Below are 9,156 nucleotides of genomic sequence, written 5' to 3' on the forward strand. Positions count from 1 at the left end.
AAATTAAACTGGTTAGCGAAACATTTAAGATTGATTTGATACCAGTAGAGTTAGGGAGTTTTGATGTGATAATCGGTATGGACTGGTTGAAAGAAGTGAAAGCAGAGATCGTTTGTTACAAAAATGCAATTCGCATTATACGAGAAAAAGGAAAACCCTTAATGGTGTACGGACAAAAGGGCAACACGAAGCTACATATTATTAGTAATTTGAAGGCACAAAAACTAATAAGAAAAGGTTGCTATGCTGTTCTAGCACACGTCGAGAAAGTACAAACTGAAGAAAAGAGCATCAATGATGTTCCCATTGCAAAAGAATTTCCCGATGTATTTCCGAAAGAATTACCAGGATTACCCCCACAGCGATCCGTTGAATTTCAAATAGATCTTGTACCAGGAGCTGCACCAATAGCTCGTGCTCCTTACAGACTCGTACCCAGCGAGATGAAAGAATTGCAAAGCCAATTACAAGAACTTTTAGAGCGTGGTTTCATTCGACCAAGCACATCACCGTGGGGAGCTCCTGTTTTGTTTGTCAAGAAGAAAGATGGTACATTCAGGTTGTGTATCGACTACCGAGAGTTGAACAAACTTACCATCAAGAACCGCTACCCACTACCGAGAATCGACGACTTATTTGATCAACTACAAGGCTCGTCTGTTTATTCAAAGATTGACTTACGTTCCGGGTATCATCAAATGCGGGTGAAAGAAGATGATATTCCAAAGACTGCTTTCAGAACACGTTACGGTCATTACGAGTTTATGGTCATGCCGTTTGGTTTAACTAATGCACCAGCTGTGTTCATGGACCTTATGAACCGAGTGTGTGGACCATACCTTGACAAGTTTGTCATTGTTTTCATTGATGACATACTTATTTACTTAAAGAATGACCAAGAACACGGTGAACATTTGAGAAAGGTGTTAGAAGTATTGAGGAAGGAAGAATTGTACGCTAAGTTTTCAAAGTGTGCATTTTGGTTGGAAGAAGTTCAATTCCTCGATCACATAGTGAACAAAGAAGGTATTAAGGTGGATCCGGCAAAGATAGAAACTGTTGAAAAGTGGGAAACCCCGAAAACTCCGAAACATATACGCCTGTTTTTAGGACTAGCTGGTTACTACAGAAGGTTCATCCAAGACTTTTCCAGAATAGCAAAACCCTTGACTGCATTAACGCATAAAGGGAAGAAATTTGAATGGAATGATGAACAAGAGAAAGCGTTTCAGTTATTGAAGAAAAAGCTAACTACGGCACCTATATTGTCATTGCCTGAAGGGAATGATGATTTTGTGATTTATTGTGACGCATCAAAGCAAGGTCTCGGTTATGTATTAATGCAACGAACGAAGGTGATTGCTTATGCGTCTAGACAATTGAAGATTCACGAACAAAATTATACGACGCATGATTTGGAATTAGGCGCGGTTGTTTTTGCATTAAAGACTTAGAGGCACTACTTATATGGGGTCAAAAGTATTATATATACCGACCACAAAAGTCTTCAACACATATTTAATCAGAAAAAACTGAATATGAGGCAGCGTAGGTGGATTGAATTATTGAATGATTACGACTTTGAGATTCGTTACCACCCGGGGAAGGCAAATGTGGTAGCCGATGCCTTGAGCAGGAAGGACAGAGAACCCATTCGAGTAAAATCTATGAATATAATGATTCATAATAACCTTACTACTCAAATAAAGGAGGCGCAACAAGGAGTTTTAAAAGAGGGAAATTTAAAGGATGAAATACCCAAAGGATCGGAGAAACATCTTAATATTCGGGAAGACGGAACCCGGTATAGGGCTGAAAGGATTTGGGTACCAAAATTTGGAGATATGAGAGAAATGGTACTTAGAGAAGCTCATAAAACCAGATACTCAATACATCCTGGAACGGGGAAGATGTACAAGGATCTCAAGAAATATTTTTGGTGGCCGGGTATGAAAGCCGATGTTGCTAAATACGTAGGAGAATGTTTGACGTGTTCTAAGGTCAAAGCTGAGCATCAGAAACCATCAGGTCTACTTCAACAACCCGAAATCCCGGAATGGAAATGGGAAAACATTACCATGGATTTCATCACTAAATTGCCAAGGACTACAAGTGGTTTTGATACTATTTGGGTAATAGTTGATCGTCTCACCAAATCAGCACATTTCCTGCCAATAAGAGAAGATGACAAGATGGAGAAGTTAGTACGACTGTATTTGAAGGAAGTCGTCTCCAGACATGGAATACCAATCTCTATTATCTCTGATAGGGATGGCAGATTTATTTCAAGATTCTGGCAGAAATTACAGCAAGCATTAGGAACTCGTCTAGACATGAGTACTGCCTATCATCCACAAACTAATGGGCAGAGCGAAAGGACGATACAAACGCTTGAAGACATGCTACGAGCATGTGTTATTGATTTCGGAAACAATTGGGATCGACATCTACCATTAGCAGAATTTTCCTACAACAACAGCTACCATTCAAGCATTGAGATGGCACCGTTTAAAGCACTTTATGGTAGAAAGTGCAGGTCTCTAATTTGTTGGAGTGAAGTGGGGGATAGACAGATTACGGGTCTGGAGATTATACAAGAAACTACCGAGAAGATCATCCAAATTCAACAACGGTTGAAAACCGCCCAAAGTCGACAAAAGAGCTACGCTGACATTAAAAGAAAAGATATAGAATTTGAAATTGGAGAGATGTTCATGCTTAAAGTTGCACCTTGGAAAGGCGTTGTTCGATTTGGTAAACGAGGGAAATTAAACCCAAGGTATATTAGACCATTCAAGATTATTGATCGTGTCGGACCAGTAGCTTACCGACTTGAGTTACCTCAACAACTCGCGAATGTACATAACACTTTCCACGTCTCGAATTTGAAGAAATGTTTTGCTAAAGAAGATCTCACTATTCCGTTAGATGAAATCCAAATCAACGAAAAACTCCAATTCATCGAAGAACCCGTCGAAATAATGGATCGTGAGGTTAAAAGACTTAAGTAAAACAAGATACCAATAGTTAAGGATCGATGGAATGCTCGTAGAGGACCCGAGTTCACCTGGGAGCGTGAAGATCAGATGAAGAAGAAATACCCGCATCTATTTCCAGAAGATTCGTCAACACCTTCAACAGCTTAAAATTTCGGGACGAAATTTATTTAACGGGTAGGTACTGTAGTGACCCGAACTTTTCCATGTTTATATATATTAATTGAGATTGATATTTACATGATTAAATGTTTCCAACATGTTAAGCAATCAAACTTGTTAAGACTTGATTAATTGAAATATGTTTCATATAGACAATTGACCACCCAAGTTGACCGGCGATTCACGAACGTTAAAACTTGTAAAAACGACATGACGATATATATATGGATATACATATGGTTAACATGAGATTATGATAAGTAAATATCTCCATAAGTATATTAACAATGAGTTATATACATATAAACAAGACTACTAACTTAAGGATTTCAAAACGAGACATATATGTAACGATTATCGTTGTAACGACATTTAAATGTATATATATCATATTAAGATATATTAATATATCATAATATCATGATAATATAATAATTTAACATCTCATTAGATATAATAAACAATGGGTTAACAACATTAATTGAGATCGTTAACTTAAAGGTTTCAAAACAACACTTACATGTAACGACTAACGATGACTTAACGACTCAGTTAAAATGTATATACATGTAGGGTATTTAGATGTATTAAAATACTTTTGGAAGACTTCAAGACATATATCAAAACACTCATACTTAACAAAAATGGTTACAGTTACTTTTCCATTCTTTTCTTTCATCAAGAATTCTAGTCGTATTCTTACCCGTATTATACACAGCTTCAAAACGTACTTACTATGAGTATATACCAATAGGAACTAGCATGGGATTCCACTCTTGATTATGTCATGTATGACTAATCAATTTTAACTTCTACCATGAGCTAGTCAACTAACTAGAACTCCTTTTAACCCCACTCACCACTCACCAATTACCACTCATCATTCACTCCATTTCACTTCCAATTCTCTTTCTAATTCTCTCTCAACACACTCACACTATTATGAACGTATTTTTCCAGTAGTTAATCATCATCTTCATCAAAAATCACTTCAAGAATCAAGCTATAATCATCATAGGAAGAACACTTCAAGAACGCTTCAAAAATCCCTTCAAGTTTACTAATTTACTTCCAAGCTTTCTAATCCATTCCAAGTAATCATCTAAGATCAAGAAACCTTTGTTATATATAGTAGGTTATCTTTCTTATTCAAGGTAATATTCATATTCAAACTTTGATTCAATTTCTATAACTATAAACTATCTTAATTCGAGTAAAAATCTTACTTGAACTTGTTTTTGTGTCATGATCCTACTTCAAGAACTTTCAAGCCATCCAGGATCCTTTGAAGCTAGATCATTTCTTGTCACTTCCAGTAGGTTTACCTACTAAACTTGAGGTAGTAATGATGTTCATAACATCATTCGATTCATATATATAAAACTATCTTATTCGAAGGTTTAAACTCGTAATCACTAGAACATAGTTTAGTTAATTCTAAACTTGTTCGCAAACAAAAGTTAATCCTTCTAACTTGACTTTTAAAATTAACTACACACATGTTCTATATCTATATGATATGCTAACTTAATGATTTAAAACCTGGAAACACGAAAAACACCGTAAAACCGGATTTACGCCGTCGTAGTAACACCGCGGGCTGTTTTGGGTTAGTTAATTAAAAACTATGATAAACATTGATTTAAAAGTTGTTATTCTTAGAAAATGATTTTTATTATGAACATGAAACTATATCCAAAAATTATGGTTAAACTCAAAGTGGAAGTATGTTTTCTAAAATGGTCATCTAGACGTCGTTCTTTCGACTGAAATGACTACCTTTACAAAAATGACTTGTAACTTATTTTTCCGACTATAAACCTATACTTTTTCTGTTTAGATTCATAAAATATAGTTCAATATGAAACCATAGCAATTTGATTCACTCAAAACGGATTTAAAATGAAGAAGTTATGGGAAAAACAAGATTGGATAATTTTTCTCATTTTAGCTACGTGAAAATTGGTAACAAATCTATTCCAACCATAACTTAATCAACTTGTATTGTATATTATGTAATCTTGAGATACCATAGACACGTATACAATGTTTCGACCTATCATGTCGACACATCTATATATATTTCGGAACAACCATAGACACTCTATATGTGAATGTTGGAGTTAGCTATACAGGGTTGAGGTTGATTCCAAAATATATATAGTTTGAGTTGTGATCAATACTGAGATACGTATACACTGGGTCGTGGATTGATTCAAGATAATATTTATCGATTTATTTCTGTACATCTAACTGTGGACAACTAGTTGTAGGTTACTAACGAGGACAGCTGACTTAATAAACTTAAAACATCAAAATATATTAAAAGTGTTGTAAATATATTTTAAACATACTTTGATATATATGTATATATTGTTATAGGTTCGTGAATCAACCAGTGGCCAAGTCTTACTTCCCGACGAAGTAAAAATCTGTGAAAGTGAGTTATAGTCCCACTTTTAAAATCTAATATTTTTGGGATGAGAATACATGCAGGTTTTATAAATGATTTACAAAATAGACACAAGTACGTGAAACTACAATCTATGGTTGAATTATCGAAATCGAATATGCCCCTTTTTATTAAGTCTGGTAATCTAAGAATTAGGGAACAGACACCCTAATTGACGCGAATCCTAAAGATAGATCTATTGGGCCTAACAAACCCCATCCAAAGTACCGGATGCTTTAGTACTTCGAAATTTATATCATATCCGAAGGGTGTCCCGGAATGATGGGGATATTCTTATATATATGCATCTTGTTAATGTCGGTTACCAGGTGTTCACCATATGAATGATTTTTATCTCTATGTATGGGATGTGTATTGAAATATGAAATCTGGTGGTCTATTGTTACGATTTGATACATATAGGTTAAACCTATAACTCACCAACATTTTTGTTGACGTTTAAAGCATGTTTATTCTCAGGTGAATACTAAGAGCTTCCGCTGTTGCATACTAAAATAAGGACAAGATTTGGAGTCCATGTTTGTATGATATTGTGTAAAAACTGCATTCAAGAAACTGATTTCGATGTAACATATTTGTATTGTAAACCATTATGTAATGGTCGTGTGTAAATAGGATATTTTAGATTATCATTATTTGATAATCTACGTAAAGCTTTTTAAACCTTTATTTATGAAATAAAGGTTATGGTTTGTTTTAAAAATGAATGCAGTCTTTGAAAAACATCTCATATAGAGGTCAAAACCTCGCAACGAAATCAATTAATATGGAACGTTTTTAATCAATAAGAACGGGACATTTCACATCAAGTGCTTGAATGCTGACCACGGTAACGCGTAAGCAGCATCTTGTCCCACTTGCTCTAGATAGGTATTCCACCATGTTAACGCAATACCTGTGAAGGTATGAGTAGCGTACTTCACTTTGTCTCCTTCAGCACACTTACTTATGGCAAACACCGATTCAACTTTCTCGGTCCACCGTTTCAATCTGATTGGTCCTTCGGTTCCATCAAATTCTGAAGGTTTGCAGGCAGTGAATTCCTTGTAGGAGCATCCTACATGATTTCTTGCGCCGTTAGCTGTATTGCTAGATTCAGAGTTATTGTTGGTATGTAGCGCGGCCTGTACTGCGGATATGTTTGAAGCAAGAAAGGCACGAAATTCCTCTTCGCTCATATTCAAGGTGTGTCGAGTAGTCGGTGCCATTTCCTTCAAAATAGTCAAATGAAACAATTTAATCATACAGAATATTAAGAGTAGTCAATAGTATCTCGTAGCATAATATGAACTCATTTATAAAAGCTTTTTCTTCATATTAGTGTTTTATAAGTTTAAATTCGGGTACTACCTACCCGTTAAGTTCATACTTAGTAGCTAATATACAATTCAACTACTACAATTCCATATGAAAAACTGATTATAATAATATATCTCACACAAATATAATTCAAACTTACAACTTCGCTATATTACATATAACATGAAATATAGTACACTATGATACAGGACAGTTTTGAAGATAAATCTAGTTAATACGCAAGTTGTTCAGCAAAGGAAATAAAGACACGTAATTCATAAGTCCAGAAACAAGTCATGCATTCTGGTTTTACTAAGACGACTTCCCATCCTTGGTCTTGTGGAAAATAACCATTATGACCATTAGCTAGGCAGCATGTTGTAATGTCGTCAAAAGGACGAGGGTTTCGTAATGTCCAACAGCCCCGTAATAATCTAAAAACCTTGTTTCTCACCCCAACTACTGAATTCGTTGCTTGTGGAAAAGTTTTATTTAAAAGCTGCAATCCGATGTTCTTTTTCTCACTTTGGTAAGAAGCGAACATCACTAACCCGTAAGCATAACATGCTTCTTTATGTTGCATGTTAGAAGCTCTTTTTAATTTATGAAATCCTATGTTGGGATATGTTGAGTCAAAATAGGTTCTTAACCCGTAGCGTAAAATTGCATTTGGGTTCCCCGCATTTAATGCTTTAAAGAAAACACGGCGTAACTTAAAGTCTCCCCAATGTGATATACCCCACCTATCAAAGGAAAGCCTTTTATAAACTAAGGCATTTCTGGAAAGTCTTTCAAATGTTTGACAAGTTAATTTCGCCATAACTAAATGTGCTGATGAATTCTGACTGACTCTAGACAAGATTTCCTCAATCATATCCTCTGGTAGGTCTTCTAAAATATTCGGTTGTCTACCCTTAACGTCCATTTTGTTTTTATACTGTAAAATAGACAAGGATTAGATTCGTAAAAACAAACAATACAAGCAATTTTTACATAGAACATAAAAGTACAAGCACACTACAATACATTTATTACACAACATGCTCACACCCCTCTAATCTGAATCACTGGTTTCTTCTTCTTCGAACTTGGTTCTTTTTCCTAATCTTCTAAAGATATATGATGTTCCTCTAATACTAGTCGTCGTTTTCCACATTGGTTTATAAAAACCTGGTGGTTTAGAGGTTCCCGGGTTATTGTCACGATATTGAAAATACGGGTGTTGACAGTACATATAAAGTTCATCATGATCGGAATCGAATTTCTCTATTTTGATGCCTTTTCCCTTATTATTTTCTTTTGCCTCATTAAATTGGGTCGGGGTAATTTCTATAGCATCATCGGAATCCTCATCAGGATCCGATTCATCAAAAAATTGGTAATTTTCCCAATATTTTGCTTCCTTAGCGGAAACACCATTGACCATTATTAACTTTGGTCCATTGGTTGAGGATTTTTTTTTATTTGACCGGTTTTCTGTGGTTCCTACTATTCCCCCTCCGGAACCTCTTCTTCTTCCGGTTCCTCTTCTTCTGGTTCCTCTTATTCCGGCTCCTCTTCTTTCGGTTCCGTTTCCTCTTCTTCCGGTTATCAGGAACTTGTGAATCTTGCCAATATATATTCGACTCTTCGTTATTATTAGGTTAGTCAATGGGATTTGTGCTAGAGGTAGACATCTATCACACAATATCAAACATGTTAAGAGATTAATATATCACATAATATTTACATGTTAATAATATATAGTTTCCAACAAAAATGTTATGCAATCATTTTTAAAGAAAACACGGTCGAAGTCCAGACTCACTAATGCATCCTAACAAACTCGATAAGACACACTAATGCAAATTTTCTGGTTCTCTAAGATCAACACTCGGATACCAACTGAAATGTCCCGTTCATATTGATTATAAACGTTCCATATTAATTGATTTCGTTGCGAGATTTTGACCTCTATATGAGACGTTTTTCAAAGACTGCATTCATTTTTAAAACAACCATAACCTTTATTTTATCAATAAAGGTTTTAAAAATATTACGTAGATTATCAAATAATGATAATCTAAAATATACTGTTTACACACGACCATTACATAATGGTTTATAATAGAAATATATTACATCGACATATGTTTCTTGAATGCAGTTTTTACACACTATCATACAAACATGGACTCCAAATCTTGTCCTTATTTTAGTATGCAACAGCGGAAGCTCTTAGTATTC

The sequence above is a fragment of the Rutidosis leptorrhynchoides genome, chromosome 11, assembly GCF_046630445.1.
Source record: "Rutidosis leptorrhynchoides isolate AG116_Rl617_1_P2 chromosome 11, CSIRO_AGI_Rlap_v1, whole genome shotgun sequence".
In the NCBI taxonomy this organism is placed as follows: domain Eukaryota; kingdom Viridiplantae; phylum Streptophyta; class Magnoliopsida; order Asterales; family Asteraceae; genus Rutidosis; species Rutidosis leptorrhynchoides.